Source organism: Echinops telfairi, unplaced genomic scaffold (assembly GCF_000313985.2).
Source record: "Echinops telfairi isolate 266 unplaced genomic scaffold, ASM31398v2 ScPeMD7_7469;HRSCAF=8507_1, whole genome shotgun sequence".
NCBI classification, from domain to species: Eukaryota; Metazoa; Chordata; class Mammalia; order Afrosoricida; family Tenrecidae; genus Echinops; species Echinops telfairi.
The window spans coordinates 47,988,065-48,006,509 of NW_022111373.1; the positions used below are offsets into that span (position 1 = coordinate 47,988,065).

An 18,445-nucleotide genomic window follows, 5' to 3' on the forward strand; every position below is an offset into this window, starting at 1 on the left:
TCCATGGCGAGTTAGTGCAACCCTGTAAAATAGGCTAGCTCTGCCCCGTGAGTTTCTGAGATTTTAACTGCTAACAGGAGTAGAAAGCCCCATCATTGTCCTGCAGACCTGGTGATTTCAAACTGCTGAACTTGTAGATTGCACCCTAGTGCTTAACCTCTGTCACACAAGGCTCCTCCCTCCTCTTATACAGTCTTCTTAAAAAGTGATACTTAAAATCTTCATCAAATTTTTACTTATTATAAAACAATATTATTTAATAAAGTATCCAAAATATACATATAATTGAGAGTACAACATCATTTTAATACAATATATTAATTTATTAATAGAATTATATATATCAACTGAGTCACCCAACATTAAAGCAGAGCTTTAACCAGTTCAAACTGGTTCATGGTCAACAAACAAAATCAGAATAGATCGAATTCCTAAAATGTGGATGTACTAGGACCATAGCCAAACAGGAAAAATTATGGGAGGAAGTCCTGGAAAGAAGACTGCAAAGAGACCTTTTAGGAGTTTAATGCAAGCAATTGAGTTATTGCCAAGACTCTGAAAAGCAACTACATTCACAGTGACACAATCAAGCTTCATCTTTCAGCTGGGGACCACTGTTTTTGATCTGTCAGATTTGGTTGCTATGCAACAAACATGGTTTGCCCTTGTTTTCTAGAAGGGAGATTAACTTTCTAACATGGCATTAACTTCACAGATTTCCAATACAAATATTTTTCCAGTATACTCCTTTTTTATAACTTCAAGTCTATTCTTGCTTTATTTTATCAACCATGACTGAACCAGGAAACACAGGTGTAAGCCCCACCTTAAAGTAGTGCTTTAATAAATAGACCAAAATGATGCCCTTATTTTTCTCCTTGTCTTTTCCTTTCTTTATCCTCTTCTCTCTTTTCTCCCTTTTTATCTTTTCTTTGTTATTTATATTTCTTAGAAACATACATGTACATAAATCCTCTACTTCTGGTCTGAATATTTGCTTTTACTTTTCTCCTAGCCCACCCATTATCTCTTTCTACTCTGTCTTTCATCATAAAATATATTTCCATGAAACCTGTTAATTCTTCTTACCCTTCTTAAACTTCACTTTCCCACTACTTTTACAAATCTGTTGGCCTATCCAGATGACCACTGATAATTACTTTTATTTTATTCCCTCTTTCTTACCTCCCACGATCCCCACTACTCTTCTCTCTCCCTTTTTCTCCATTTCACCAAGGTATGCTTTCTGGCTCCTATTAGATGTCTCCCACATCATTCAGACAGAGCACAAAAGCCCTCCACAACCCAGAAGCGTATGCTCCACTAAGTGCTGCACCACGCTGCTGAGGAAATGGAAATCAACCACAGTAAACCAGGAAGAGCAAGAACAAGCACAACCAATCAAAACCACTCAAGCCCCACTGGAGTGTTCTGAAAGAGGCCCTGGAAGTACCCGAAACAAAATTCTAAAGAATGATGCGCAGATCTTTTCAAGAGATGTGAGGAATACTCATGAGAACAATGGAAGAAACTGAAAAAATTAAAACTTTTAACCAATAGAAATCTGAGATTATCAATGACATAACAGAATTAGGCAACATGAAAAATAGAATGGAAGAGAAGCAAAATTGAATCAGTGAGCTCAGGCATAATTTCAACAGGAAAATCCTCAAATTTGAACTATTACTGGATATTATAATTAATATTAAATGAATTTACATTAGTAAGCAAAATCTGAATTTTTTAAATACAGCAAGATATCTATTGTAGCTTAGAGAGAAAAATTAGAACAATAAAATCCAACACTTTCAATGTCACCCACTCACACAAAAATACCAAATCAAATTAGAACAGCAGTCAAATAATTGCAGGTTATTTCCCCAATATGAATCATGAAATGTATAGATTCACTTCCTGTTGAGAAAGGATGTAAGAATTGTAATGAATATATTTGCATAATAATACATTAGACTTTCCAAATTAAATAGACTTTTCAGTGCTTTATAATTAATAGATATTCCATATCATCTAATTTGTATATAAAACTAAAGTGTTTATGATTTCCTCTAACTCTTTGCAATACAGTATATAATAATTTTACTTTATTAAATCTTTCACTTGGTCAAAAAATATTTTAGAGATAATTATTACTATTCAAAGATTTAAATGTTTCTCATTTAAATTTTTGATTGTAATAAAGTTCCTAAACAAATAAAGACACATAAAGAATTTTATAAAGAGTGGAAGAAATGCAAAGATTAATAAAAATATACATCTGTGGAAAGCATGCCTAATGCCTGGGAAAGGTGCTGTGCTATGTATATGCAACATGGGAATTAATGACATGTTATACATATCCCAAACATCTTACAAAAAACATAGCCTGTGGGAACTAGTTCTAAAAACCTCTCTACATATTTATTTATCATGGCATAGGTGAAAATTAGGTATTCAAATCATTCCTTGTAGCACTGAGGCTATCTAAAAATCAGACTTTTAAAAAGAAAATGGACTGTTACCCTGAAACAAAGAGAATATAAGTGACACTAGGATTTGGGGTTGTTGGGTTTTTTCCCCTGTTCATTATCTCCACTATTACAAGTCAGTCTTCTGGTGGGTAAGGATGAGGACAGAAGCTTTATTATAAAAGCTACATAAACGTAATTAAGCACCAGTAATTTCCTCCCCGAAAGTTTGTTTGTTTGTTTTTAATCTTAAAATGCTGTGTACTTCTCCTAGATCCCTATAAACAGCTGCCCTCAATGTGACCTGACCCATGGGGCTCGTGGCTGCTGCAAATGCTTAAAATGCTCTGCTGAGGACTGAAAGCCTGGGAATTTGAGTTCACTCAGAGGCAGTTTAGAAGAATGGTCTGTGATCGACTTCGGAAAAAAGGCAAAGAAAGCATTATGAGAGAAACAAAAGAGAATACCATGAAGAGAGTTCTACTTTGACATACACTCGGTCACCAGGAATCAAAATCCACGGAATGGCAACTGGCTAGGGCCCCCAGTTCAGCACTTGACAAAGGCTGAGAATCTTTTCCACCACCCAGGTCCTCATTATTGGCTTGTCACTGCTTGTCTCTTCAAATGTTAATTTCCAAAGCAACCAAACCTATTACCAGTGAGTCAGTTTTGACTCTTACCAACCCTATAACAGTGTACATCGCTATGGGAACAGACAGCCTTATTTTGCTCCTGTGGAGTACCTGGTGGGCTTGAATTGTCAGTTTAGCAGTTAACAACCACTGCATAGCCCACAACACCACCAAGAGAAGCTCAGGCCACAAAAGAAAAAATGAGGAGCAGAAAATCAAATAGTAGAAAACAACCTCAAAGATAATTGCAAAATATCAGACTATTGCCTAGAAATGTCTTTCTCTCTTCTTTTACTTTGAGATCACTGATTATCATTTCGCTCCTTATGACTTTCCTCACGTTTCACCTCCATTGTATACTTCTTGGCCTTACTACTGTATCTACTCAATCTCTCTAGCATATAAATCTAGGTCAGGACATTGAGTAACACCCCTTGTCTGCATTACCTGAAACACAACCTCTACAAACACAACCAAACCCTTAAGGTATTGGACAGAATAGCAGACTGGTGCTCAGAAGCACTGACCTTTGGCCGTTATCATGAAATTTGATTTTCTTTTGTTTTGCCAAAGTAGGTTTGGACTATATTGCACATTTGAGTATTTTCAACTAACCCTAGCACCTGAAAACTAGTAAGCTCTGTCAAGAGAAATGGCAAACAGTAAGCTGATGTTAATGGGAGGAAAACAAGCAAAAATGGTTGCACAACTTGAAAAATGTACACAATGTCACTAAGCTGTCCATGTAAAAATTCTTGAGTATATGTTTTGCTATAAGTATTTTCAACAACAAAAAATGAAATAAATAAAATTCAAAGGAAAAGGAGATGGCCGATTTCCCCAATTTTCTTAAACAAAATTTATAAAGCTGTCCCCATGTAAGGACAAAGAGAGAGATGAAGAAAGTTGTCAGCTCAAAAGTGAAACCTAATTATGTCAGACAGCAAAAATCTTCTACGAGGTTTTTCTACTTCTTATCATTCCTTCCTCCTTAAATTTCATTTTCAATGAAAAAACACATGGAACAGTAATCATTTTAACCTTGAGGAGACTCCTATATAAATCCTTGTTTTCTTTTTTCTCCCGAAAGTAGACTAGCTTAAAGGGAAGACCAAAAAAAATAGACACTTAAAAGGCTCCTGAGTGAAATCAACGCATAATGGCTCTGTCTTTTCCTCATAGTCTTCCACAGACTTTTCCATAGTCTTCCTCTTTCTCTGCTGCATCTTTCTGAAAATCACAGAGCAGACTTCCTTCTAGGCTCTCTTTGTAATCAGTATGTTTTCCCAAAATATAGGCTATTGAACACGTTAATTATATTTTAATTTAAATATATTATTTTCCATTAATAGTTTAAACCTGTGGGCCATTTAACTGCAATTAGTTATCTGAAATCAGTAAATGAGCTCTAGGAACCAATTTGCTACATATTCAGGGATACTTTTTTTTTTTTTAAATAAGAATTGATAAACTGTGGAACTGAGGACCTCTGCTGACGATTTGTAGAATTTTTTTACCCTGAAATTTCTGATGAGAATGTGAGGTTATATTGTGTTAGTCTTTATTAAAAATCGTTAAACTACTTTATTAAAAGTTAAAATGCGGTCGCTCCACATTTTGAGTAATTTGAATCTTTACCTTCCCTAACACATATGTAACTTTTAAAAAGTATACAAGGAAGCTAAGACTATTGGATGAAAACATTCTAAACCAAATAACAAATTTTGGTGAATAATGCCTACATTTTTAGTTTAATATATAGACTCGCTAAGCCCTGCCATCAGGTTGATTCCCACACCTAGTGCCCATCTACAGGGTTTCCGACTATGTGACTCTTTGCAGGAGCACACGCCTCATCCCATGGGTTTGGCCTGGTGGTTGACAGCTCACATCTATCCCACTGCCCTGCCCGGGATCTTTCCACATCTAGCTAAAGACGGACATACAGGAGCAGGTGTAGCAAGAAAAGGGATGGACATATCTCATGGGATGCGAAGTCTGGTTTAAAAACAAATAAAAGTTTAATAATATAATCACAAAAAAAGGTCTTCTATTTTTAGCATTTGGAGTTATTACATATGTAATATATATGTAACATTAGAAGTCAATTTTTTTAAGAAGTCAAATTTTAACTAAGTATCCAGAGCAATTTTTTAATGCTGGAAAATGCAATCGTACTACTTTTCCTGCACTCATTTCATTAGTAATGTCACTTTATTCTGCATTCTGTCTGCTATTCATAAACCAGTATGGCAAAGGGGATTTTAGATGTCATATAATCAGGTGGACATTCAAGATTAATTTATATCTATAATACTATTATCATACAGCCTCAAAGAACTTCAGTATTATGAAATCATGTGTAGTACATAATTTCATGTCAACTTGAAGATATATAAAAATGTAGGGATTGTATTCAACCTGTCAGTCTGGTCACAGCCTAATGGTGCCTCCTCATAATGGCCTTCTCATAAGGAGGTCCCTGGGAATCTCCCCTTCTCTCTCTGCCTCCACCTTCCTGCTGGCTGGCCCTGATTGCTGCCGAAGTCCTGTGATGCATCCACCGCCATTGGAGCCGCATGGCTGCTCCCATCAACCTGTAATCTTCCTTCCTTCTCCATCATTGCTTGTGACTGTGTGAGTCCGAAGAAGGAGTTATGGAGTAGTATCAGACTTATGACATGGGTTAGACTGGGCTAGGATGTGCTCTTGATATATAATTTCTTCTTGAAATAAAGCCCTTTCTTATACTGTCACTGGATTTGTTTCTCTAGGCCACCCAGCCTAACACATCATGTTTAGGATTTTTTACGCAGGTAAAAAATCTAAGACCAACAGAGGTGAAAGATAGCTTCTTCCTTTTCTTGCCAAGTCAAAATGAGATGAGCCAATAACTGCCAAAAACATCCCACCTTCTAGGGTTGGGGACGTTTCTTCTGAAGCCAGAGAAAGAAAAGGACAGCAGAGTTTAAGCCCTGGGCCAAATAACCTAGTGCTACCATGATACAAGAAAGCCTAATCCTTCTTTCAAATGTTCGAGTTAAGAGGAGGGCTTGGGGGCCCTGTGGCCAGGACCCCGAATGATAATAATTGTGATACATGAGTTAGAGCTGCATATGCTCCAGGTAAGCACAGTCCACTGCTTTGGCAAACACTATACTCACTGTGGTAGACTTGGTGGAGACTCATAGAGATCCTATAGGACAAGGTAGAACTGCCTCTGTGAGTTTCCAAGACTGTAACTGTCTTGGGGAGAAGTCCCCATCTTCCTCGCACTGAACTGGCTGGCAGTTTTGAATTGCTGACTTTGTCGTTAGCAGCCCAATAAGTAACCACTATGCCACCAACGCCCCTGTCTTGTAAATATCACAGTGATTCTTTGGAAGCAATACTGTAGAAACTGTAGTTCGACCAGTAACTGGAAACTGAGGCTTGAATCAAATGAGTTGTTTCTCTAAGATTTCAGTCAATGTTTAAATCTTTGCAGTAAGGATCTATCACTTACATATGTTCTTCTTATGAAAGTGCCTAATAAGTTCAATAATTCACCCCAAAAAAGCCCACTTCATCATTTTACATATGCTCTATCTGACTTTGAAATAGTCAATAACTTCCAGCAGACCAGTTCTACCAGAATTTGATTGCTTATACCTCTAAGGACTAGGGAGGGCCTTGTAGAATATGTAATCTGAGGCTTTGAATCACTTTCTCGCTCCAGACTCATCTGAAATTTTTCTCAAAAGAGCATAAAAACTGTACTGTAAACAATTTGTAAGCACAGGTGAGGACATAGCAGTACACACCGTTTTGCATAAATATTCATGTTGTTTATGAAAGCTTTTAATCCCTGTTTATGAATCTTGTGGGACCACAGGATCCTAGTTACAAAGAAAATGTGACTTAGTGTAATTTAAATGCATAAGTTTACTGCAGCTTTCATAATGTATATGAGGGCAGGAAATCCAGTCATTACAGCTATTGTTCTGATTTATGCACTCACTACTAACTCTATGGATGAGGAAATGGAAGAATTTTACCAATTCTCTAGTCTGAAATTAATTAAGCATTCAATCGGGATGCATTGATAGTTACTGCTGGCTGGAAGGCGAATGTTGGAAGCAAAGGGGAAGGGAGAGCAGTTGGTAAATAGGAACTTGGTGATGGAAATGAACTTGGAGATCACGTGGTAGAATTGTACAAAACCAAAAACTTGTTCATAGCAAATACCTTTCTTCAACAACACAAAAGGCAACTATAAATATGGACGTCTCCAGTTGTAAAGAAATAAAATTGACTACATCGATGGGAAGAGACAATATCAGGAGAAAAACACAGGCCATGAGCTGAATGTGGACTAGATCATCAATTACTCATATTTAAGTTTAGGTTAAAGGGGAAGAAAAATTTTAATAAGATTAATTAGCTATAAAATACAACCTTGAGTATATCATGTCTGGATTTTGAGAACATCTCAAGGACAAATTTGACACGTTGATCACCAATGACAGGAGACTTGATGAGCGATGGGAGGACATCAAGAACATCAGACCTGAAGAAAGCAAAAGGTCTTTAAAAATACAGGAAGGAAAGACAAGGCCAAAGTAGATGTTTAAAACTTGCTCTTAATCATAGAATAACTAAAGCAAACAGGAGAGATGATGAAATCAAAGAGCAGAACAGAACTTTTCAAAGTGCAGCTTGAGAAGACAAAGTATATTGATAGAGAGCTGCCAGAAATTTAAGCCTGATTCAGAAGAGGACATGAAGCAAGGGATATCATTGCTGATATCGACTGAATCTTGACTGAAAGCAAAGAATATCAGAAAGATATTTATTTGTGTTTAATTGACTTTGCAAAGGCATTCAACTGTTCGTATCATAATAAATGGGTAGCTTTGAGAAGAATGAGGATCCCAGAACACTTTATCGCACTGAACCTGAACATGGACTGAGAGGCAGTTTTGTAAACAAGGGAATATACTACATGGTTTAAAATCAGGAAAGGTGTGTGCTAGCATTGTATCATTTTGCCATACTTATTAAATATGTATGCTGAACAAATAATCAGAGAAGGTGAACTCTATGAAGAAGTCCTCGGTATCAGGATTGGAGGAAGGCTTATTAGTAACCTGAAATATGTAGGTAACACAATCTTGCTTGCTGAAAGTGAAGAGGACTTGGTGCACGTGCTGATGAAGACCAAGGATTTCAGCCTTCAGTACTGGATTTCAACTCAATGTAAAGAAAATCAACATCCTCATAATTTGACCAGTAGGTAACATCATGATAACAGGAGAAAATATTGAAGATTTCAAGGATTCATCTTGCTGGGATCCACAATCAATGCTTATGGAAGCAGCAATCAAAAGATCAAAGGAAACAATGTAATGGGTATTCTACCACACAGGGACTCTAAAGTTTTCAAAAGTAAAGATGTTACTTTAAGGACAAAGGTGTACAGCCTGTGTGATCACGAGGTGTAGATGGGATCAGATATCAGGCATCAAAGAACAAAAAATCATATCATTGTGAATGAGGGGGAGTGCAGAGTGGAGACTCAAAGCCCATCTGTAGGCAACTGGGCATCCCCTTACAGAAGTTCTGTGGGGAGGAGATGAGCCAGTCAGGGTACATACAACTTTCATCTAATTCTTTAATGCTTACTCCCCCAACTATCATTATCCCAATTCAGCCTTACAAATCCAGCTAGACCAGAAGATGTACACTGGTACAGATAAGAACTGGAAACATAGGCAATCCAGGACAGGCAAACCGCTCAGGACCAACAATGAGAGTAGCAATACCTGGAGGGGAAGGGGAAGGTTGGGAAGAAGGGGGAACCTATCACAAGGACCAACATATAACCCCCTCCCTGGGGGACAGAAAACAGAAAAGCGGGTGTAGGGAGACATTGGGCAGTGTAAGACGACAAAATAATAATAATTTATAAATTATCAAGGGTTCGAGAAAGAGGGGAGGCGGGGAGAGAGGGGAAAAAATGAGGAGCTGATACCAAGGGCTCAAGTAGAAAGAAAATTTGGAGAATAATGATGGCAACAAATGTACAAATGTGCTTGACACAATGGATGTATGTACGGATTGTGATAACAATTGTATGAGCCCCCCAAAAAATGATTTTAAAAAGAAAAAAGAAGAAGCAAGGATGGTAATAATAAATAAATAAAGAGGGGGGGGGACTAAGTCTGACCCAAGCCATGTTATTTTCAATTGCCTCATATGCATGTTAAAATTCAACATTGAAAAAGGAAAAGCAAAGAAAAATCAATACATTTAAATTATCATGCTGGAGAATATTGGAAGTACCAAGTACAACAACATACAAGATGATTCTGAAGAATTACAGCCAAAGAGCTCCTTGGAAACATTCATAACAAAGACTGTACATGGGAAAGTGGATTAATGCAGATTAACATTTTACACCTTATCATTTGTTCTCACTGTTGACCCATTTTAAATGTAGACTAGTTTTTAATATTTTCTGCTCTCTTTTCCATTGAGGTTTTTCTCTGTTTTGTTTGGTGGGTTTTGGTTTTGGTTTTATTGGCGGTTTTTGTTTTGTTTGTTTAGTTTTTCTGTGTATAAAGTCCAGGTTAGGTAGCTATTTAGAGACAGTGAGTGGATTGAGCGCTTTCTTCAGGTTATGTCAGGGGAGGGTGGGAGAAGGTGGGAAACTAGATAGTAATACAAGAGAGAAGAAAATATTCTCAAATTGATTGTGGTCATTGTACAATTCTTTTAATATGATTAGATATATGAATGATATGTCATTAAAACTTTTTTTTTTTTTTAAGAAACAAGGATGGTAAGATTTTTATTTTGGACATACTATTAGGAGAGTCCAGTCCCTGACAAAAAACAGCCTGCTTGGTAAAGCAGAAAGATAGTAGAAACCTGGAAGATCCTGGACAAGATAGAGTGACGCAGTGGTTGCAACGATGGTCTCGGAGTTAATAACAATTTTGAGGATGGTGCAGGACCGAGCAGAATGCCATTCTGTTGTCCACACTGCACCTAACAACAATGCTTAAGGGCTGGGGGCGGAGCTGGGGAAGGGATGATCCCTCAATAGTAAAAAAGACTCAAATACATTCTGAGGCACCTCTAGAGAAAATTCTGGTGATCAGCTTCCAAAATAAATCAACCATTGAATAGACTGATCTACCAGACACAGGTTTGATATCAACTGAAATTGACTCGCCATCAATTGGATTTTTGGTAAAAAGCCACGGTAAAACGTAAAGATGTGTTAGAGCCTCCTCAAAATAGATAGTTGACTCATTTGCAAAGGTCAACAAATAAGCTACACTACCCACCAGCTCAGGCTGGGGTTGCAGTCAGAGAGGAGAATGGAGCGACGTGGATGTCCACACACTTGATTCACTTATATTTTCTGAAATTTCCATTGATTAACCTAAATAATGATGGTGGTACAGATAGATGGGTAAGCACTCAATAGTTTTAACACTTTTAACTGCTAACCAAAAGGTTGGTGGTGCAAACCACTAAGAGGTGCCTTGGAAGGAAAAGAAGAAGAAGAAGAAGCCTGACCATCAGCGTTGAAAATCCCCCAGCCATAAACACCCCCGAGCGAACACAGGTCTCCTCTGCAGCACATGGGGTCACCATTAAGCCAAAGTCAGTTTAATGGCAACTGTAGGGTTGTAGGTTTATAACAATTACAGTAAGTCTGTAAAATATCAGCCAAGCACAGCGACCTTAACTTCACAAAAACCAGAAGTCAAAAGGAGAAAGAGAGAGAAAAAAAAGAAAAGGTTTACTTCCTGACCGTTTAATCCATCAACTAGACAATGGTTCTTGAAAGGTCCTTAAAGTGCAGAGGCAGCAGGAAGCAGTTTTGCTTCCCCTGCCCCTCCCAAGCTTGCTCATTGACCTTTACCCTGAAACTAGACTGAAAGAATGTAGACACTCCTCCCTAGTGCCTTCGTTGTAAGGCTCCCTAGTGCCTTAGTGGTAAACTGTACGATTAACTATATAATTACATGCTGGCAAATTCTAATCTTAGATTCCTGAAGGGAAGGGATTGTTCTTCCTTTAACTCCATCAAAGCAGAGGACAATGACCACAGCACCATCACGCACCTTAAGCCAAGAGACACCACAATCGCCTTCTGTTCCTCTTTTCCTATGCTCCCTAGCACATAAATCCCTTACAGCTAAGGTCGATGTAAGCCTTGGGACCCTTTGTCCTTTTGTTCCTGGCCGCTACTCATCAAGGGCCTCTGTAGAGGAGGTCTCTTTGTCAACTCGTCCTGGAATGAGGACCCTGTCTTGCAGAGAGAGTGGGGAGAGGGAACTGGTCAGGATCGATTCTAACCCTCCCCCCTCCATCCTAATGACTGCGTAAGTAATAAGTCTGTGATCTTGACCCTCTTCCTCATGGTCCTCCAGCTGATTCCGAATCATAGTGACCCTATAGCAGTGCAGAACTGCCCCCTCTTGGGTTTAGGAGACGGTAACTCTTTATAGAGAAGAAAGTCTCATCTTTCTCCCCCTGAGTGGTTGACAGTTTCACACCACAGACCTTGCTCAATCATAACCACAATGCCACCAGGCCTCCTGGTCTTGCCAGTAGGTAATGTCAATTATTTGCTAAGAGCCACAGCCCTGCATGAATTTACTTTCATTTTTTATCTCAGCTCACGGCAATTTTGTAAATTGTTTGTGATTAGCTGCTAGCCTAAAGGCTCACAGTGTGAGGCCACCCAGAGACTCTGAAAGGCCTGGAAACTGCTTTTGTGAAGAACGAAGCCAAGCTAACCCAAGGCAGCGGTTCTATTCTGCATCATAGCAGAATCGACTCAACGCTAGTGGGTGGGTTTTAGTTTGTTTTTTGGTTCTTTCTAAACCGGATTGTGGAGTATTCATTGATGAAAGGGAGCCAGCCCAGCTCAAATACCAGTCTATCCAGGTATCAACTTCACAGGGTGTCAAATGATTAATATGCTATGCGCCAAAGACTCTAAACAAGTTTCCTGATCCAATACTTAAAAACCTTAAAAATAGCACTTGTTTGAGAATCATCAAAGACGAGGAGACACTTCCTTTGGTCACACTGAATTAATAGCAATAGACATAACCTCTAGGTGAAGAAAAGAAGGTGGAGGCATATATATCTAGGCATTGTGTGTGTGTGTGTGTGTGTGTGTGTGCGCACGCGCGCGGCCAAACTTTTACTTAGTTACTGCACACATCATACATTTTTATAACCTATACAACCATTTGCACCTTATCATAAGTGTACTATATCACTTTCCAACAGTTTTATTGCCATATAATTCACGTATGATACAATTCAATAGTCAAGAAGAGTTGTACAATCATCACCACAATCAATCTTAGAACATTTTCTTTCTTGTACTCATTGCTATTACCTCTTAATTTCCGCCTAATCTCCCGGCCATATTGCCAAGAAACCAATTACTGTTTCTATAGATTTACCTGTCCTGAATTTCATATACAGAAAAACATACCAAAACAACAACACAATAATGAAGAAAGGCCTCAATCGAAAAGCAGGAAAATATTTAAAAATAGAACAAATTTTAAATGGGTAAAAGGGAGATTAAGTGGTTGGATGTTAAATTTTAATTTAATTGTATCTGCAATAATCCACTTTCCATTGCACTCTGCGTGATAGCAAGGCTGTTCACATTTCTAGTGCACAGTCAGAAGAGATTCAGTGGAGGCTTAATCCACGTGAATTTCCCTTCACTTTTTTTTTAACTTAAAACACCTTTAAATGGATCAAAAGAGAGATCCAATGATAAGAGATTACATTTTAACCTAACTACATCTAACATAATCAACTTTACAATTCTGTCTATCTGATAACACGGCTCATCCATATCCCTAGACTATGGTCAGAGGGGATTCACCAGAGGTTAAATCCTTCTGTGGACACTGCAAATGGCTTTTGAGGTTCCACTGTCATCTATAACTTTTGTAAACCAGCAGTACACTATTTATGCTCTGATATTATTCCCTCCTTTGGATTTAGATTTTATTATTTATAGTTCTTAAATAACACAGATTGGCGTGCTTCTCCTTCTATTTTTTTTTTCTTTAAAAAAAAAATTTCTTTTTGCTCCAAGACATGAATGCAACATACCAGCATGATGCAGGGAATGAACAGAGAGGTCTGAGGGGCCAGCCCCAATTCTAACCACGTAGACAGCCCCCCTCCCCCCCAGAAGAATTTACTTCAGAGGTCAGCACTGAAGCTACAGCTCAGGGAGAGGAACATGTCTCATCAGAGCTCACGGGAGCAAATGAAGAGGGAGGAAGAGAGTGTGGAGCACATCCTGGCCCACCAAGCCTTGAGGACGACATCTCTGCTCAGAGCAGCCAATGCACAGAGAGGACCATATGGCCGGCCCCACTATGATACACAATGTCACTCACTGAACCACAGCGCTACAGGGGCCAACACTGGAGACGCAGTGTGGGAATTGCGCCTGATCTCACCCTACCACCCTAAAGTGAAACACTAAGGGACTAAGGGCATGCAACAGAGCAGCAACGGGAGCAGAGCAACAAAGTCCCCAGGGAATACCAAAAATAGACTTTGGGGCCAGGGCATGGTGTCCCATCAGACTTGACCAGAACACACCCCTAAACGTCAACAAACAGACTTGAAGCTATTTCAGGCTTTTGTTGTTGTTTTGTTTTGCTGATTTGTTTAGCTCTGTCTTGTTTTTTTTGTGCATGTTATTATCTCTGCAAGTCTACCTAGATAAGATAGATAGGATAAACAATCTGAAGGAGAAAATAACCAGATTGATGGTTCAAGGGGACATGGGAGAGGAGGAGACAGGGAAAAGGAAGTGTGTGTTAACAAACCCAGGGACAAGGGAACAATAAGTGATCCAAAGTCGATAGCAAGGAGGGTATAGGAGGCCTGGTAGAGCTTGATCAAGGGCAATGTAACCAAGAAGAATTACTGAAACCCAAATGAAGGGCAAACATGAGAATGGGACAAGAGGAAAGTAAAAGGAAATACAGGAAAGAACTAGGAGGCAAAGGACATTTATAGAGGTCTAAATACAGGCAGGTATATGTGTAAATATATTTATATATAATGATAAGGAAATATATCTTTGTACATATATTTATATGTTAAGTATTAAGGCAGCAGACAGGCACTGGCCCTCTACTCAAGTACTCCCTCAACGCAAGAACACTTTGTTCTAATAACCTAGCATATCATAATGCTCAGTTTCCTAACATGATCTCTGAAGACAAAATGGCTGCATATGCAAATGTGGTGATGAAGGGAAACATCGGACAGTGTAAGACATGACAAAGTAATAATAATTTATAAATTATCAAGGGTTCCTTAGGGAGGGAGGCAGGGGGAGGAAGTGGGGGGAAATGAGGAGCTGATACCAAGGACTCAAGCAGAAAGAAAATGTTTGGAGAATGATGATGGCAATAGATGTACAAATGTGCTTGACACAATGGATGCATGTATGGATTGTGATAAGAGTTGTACCAGGCCCCAATAAAATTATTTAAATGTTTTTTAATTTAAAGATCATTTTATTGGGGGCTCTTACAGCTCTTATAACAATCCATATAACAATTGTATCAAGATTATTTGTACATATGTTGCCATTATTATTTTCTAGATATTTACTTTCTATTGAACCCTCGATATCAGTTCCTCTTTTTTTCCTTTCCTCCCCACCCCCACTCTCATGACCTGAATATTAGATTTTTTAAAATTCATTTATAGGGGGCTCGTACAGCTTTATCACAATCCGTACATACATCCACTGTGTCAAGCACATTTGTATACTTGTTGCCATCATCATTCTCCAAATATTTTTTCTACTTGAGCCCTTGGTATCAGCTCCTCATTTTTGTCCCCTTCCTCCCTCATGAACCCTTGATAATTTATATTATTATTATTTGTTCATGTCTTACACTGACTGACGTCTCCCTTCACTCACTTTTCTGTTCTCCATCCCCCTGGGAGGCGGTTATGTGTAGATCATTGTGATTGGTCCCCCCTTTCTACCCCTACCTTCCCCTTACCCTCCTGGTACCAGGAGGTACCAGGTACCACTGCTACCACTACTCTCATTATTGGTCCTGAGGGGCTTATCTGTCCTGGATTCCCTGTGTTTCCAGCTCTTATCTGTTCCCATGTACATGCTCTGGTCTAGCCGGATTTGTCAGGCAGAATTGGGATCATGATAGTGGGGAGGTGAGGGGGTGGGAGGAGGGAAGCATTAACGAACTAGAGGAAAGTTGTATGTTTCATCGGTGCTATACTGCACCCTGACTGGCTCGTCTCTTCCTTGTGACCCTTCTGTAAGGAGATGTTCAATTATCTACAGATGGGCTTTGAGTCTTCACTCTGCACTCCCCCTCATTCACTTTGATATGATTCTTTGTTCTGGGTCTTTGATGTCTGATACCTGATCCCGTCAACACCTCATGATCACAAAGCTGGTGTGCTTCTTCCATGTGGACTTTGTTGCTTCTCAGCTAGATAGCTACTTGTTTATCTTCATGCCTTTAAGATCTCAGGTGCTATATCTTTTGATAGCTGGGTGCCATCAGCTTTCTTCACCACATTTACATATGCACCCATTTTGTCTTCAGCGATCATGTTAGGAAACTGAGCGTTATTATATGCTAGGTTATTACAACAAAGTGTTTTTGCATTGAAGGAGTATTTGAGTAGAGGGCCAGTGCCTGTCTGCTGCCTTAATACTTAACATATAATATATGTACAAAGATATATTTCCTTATCATTATATATAAATATATTTACACATATACCTGCCTGTATTTAGACCTCTATAAATGTCCTTTGCCTCCTAGTTCTTTCCTGTATTTCCTTTTACTTTCCTCTTGTCCCACTCTCATGTTTGCCCTTCATTTGGGTTTCAGTAATTCCTCTCAGTTACATTGCCCTTGATCAAGCCCTACCAGGCCTCCTACATCTTCCTCACCATTGATTTTAGATCACTTATTCCCTTGTCACTGAGTTTGTTAACATGCACTTCCTTTCTCCTGCCTTCCCTTCTCCCATGTCCCCCAAGAACCATCAGTCCCATTGTTTTCTCTTTCAGATTGCTTATCCCACCTGTCTTATCTAGATAGACATGCAGAAACAATAATAAGCACATAACAAGGCAGAGAAAAACAAAGCAACAAAAGAAAATAAAACAATAACAACAAAAAGAAGAAAAGCCTATAAATAGCTTAAGGTCTGTTTGTTGACCTTTATGAGTGTGTTATCGTCAAGTCTGATGGGTTGCCATGCCCTGACCCCAAAGTCTGTTTTTGGTATTCCCCAGGGATTTCATTGATTTGCTCCCATTGCTGCCCTGTTGCATGCCCTTAGTGTTTTGCCCCGTACGATGGGGTCAGATTGGGCACAATTCCCACACTGTGCCTCCAGTGTTATCCTTCATAGAGCTATGAGTCAGTGAGGGACTTCGTGTGTATTGGTGGGACCGGCCCTATGGTCCGCTCTGTGCTTTAGCTGCTATGAGCAAGAATATCGTCCTTGGGGTTTGGTGGGCCAGGATGTGTTGCACTCTCTCTCCTTCCCTCTTTGTTTGCTCTGTGTGCTCCGATCAGACCCGCCCCTCTCCCTGAGCTGTAAGTTCAGTTCTGAAGTGAATTATTCTGGAGGAAGGGGGTTGTCCAAGTAGTTGGGATTGGGGCCGGCCACACAGACCTCTCTATTGGTTCCCTGCTTCATGCTAGTATGTTGCATTCATATCTTGGCATGGTGTGTTTCTTCTACAAGGACATAGTTGACATCTCACTTAGATAGCTGCTTATTTGAATACAAGCTTTAAGACCCCAGATGCTATTCTTTCTGATAGCTAGGAACCATCTAGTTTCTTTGCCACACTTTACTATAGTACCCTTATCTTCAGAAAACTACTTTTTTAATAACATTTTCTGACTTAGATTTTGTTTTCTGTCCAATGGTTTCCAGTAAAAAAATGATGTCATGGAAACTTCATTTAAGGTATGCAACCAGTACTGAACCGAACAGGCTCATAATGGCAATGGGACATCTATATTGAAGCCAAGGAGTATGAACTCATGAATAGTTACATGTCATTCAGTGAGAAATTATCCTAGGCCTAAAACTACAAGTACAAGATGCTGTTTATATTTATTGCTTTATAAATAATAATGAGACACATATCATTTTAGATGATTAATGTCATTGAAATCAACAAATAAAAGTCACCAGAAGAAATTGTTCTCATCTTGAAATAGGTTATTTTAGTTTACTCATTCATTTTCATCAGCATCATTATTCTTTTCCTGGAATCCTTCAAATTCCTCTCCCTCACCACTGTCATCACTGAACTATGTCAGGACTGCCTGCAGCCGATCTTCTGTGATTCCCGAACTGAAGTCGTCGTCATGACTGCACTCAGCATCTTCATCTGCCAGCATCTAATTCTTCCCCTCTGAAGCTACTGCACATGTTTTCTGGGTTTATTTTCCCCAAGTAGAAGCCACCCACTTGCAAATGTCTATAAATTTCCCTCATTTCATGCAGATGTAAACTCATGAATCCCAGACTGTATTCTTTCATCCCACTAGCTTCTCAAAAGAATCTTTAATGTGTGGTTGACCAATACATCTAGTAGCTGAAGCTTGCAGGTAAAGCTACCGTGATAAGGAGCACCAGGGAATTCATATAATTTTTATCTTTTCTTTTCTTTGTGAGCAGCCATGGCATAAAAAATTGATAAAAACTTCTAAAACAATCTTCCATGCCAGTTCTATAAAATGTATCTACACATATGTTTATAACATCACAGTCCATCCATCCCTTCTGATCACAATTAACAAGCATAATGGTGATGGTGGGCAGTTTTAACTGAGCATGATAACTCTTAAAAATCTATTTTAATTGTATGCAACTTACAGGGCAGCTAAAGACTGCAGTAATGCAGGCCCTCTCATGCTCAGTCGTTGTAAGAGCTACAGGTGTCCTACCTGAAGTGACCCAAGTGTTGAAAGATATCAGAAGTCCATCGATATCAATCATATCCACTGAAGAGGTCTCTTTGGTGATGAATTCATGGAAGTTGACCATTTTTGCTCCCTGCCATCAGGAAGTTGTTGACCTACATTTGCTCTCATTCGCACAGAAAGGCCATTCCAGTTCATGGATTTAGAAAGCCAGATGAAACTTACTCTGAGACCTGGAATTCTTTAATTTGCCAGGAGCTACACTTTGATCTGAATTATGATAATAGAGATAACTTGATTTAGTTCCCTTCAAGAAATGATCCTCTTTCAAGGATTGATGATA

General features: G+C 39.0%; 1 pseudogene; it reads right to left on the reverse strand.

Annotated features, from left to right (window-relative positions):
* The window catches only part of LOC101647947, a 69,412-nt pseudogene extending 51,186 nt beyond the window's left edge, over nucleotides 1-18,226 (reverse strand).
* Nucleotides 18,227-18,445: the final 219 nt, after the last annotated feature.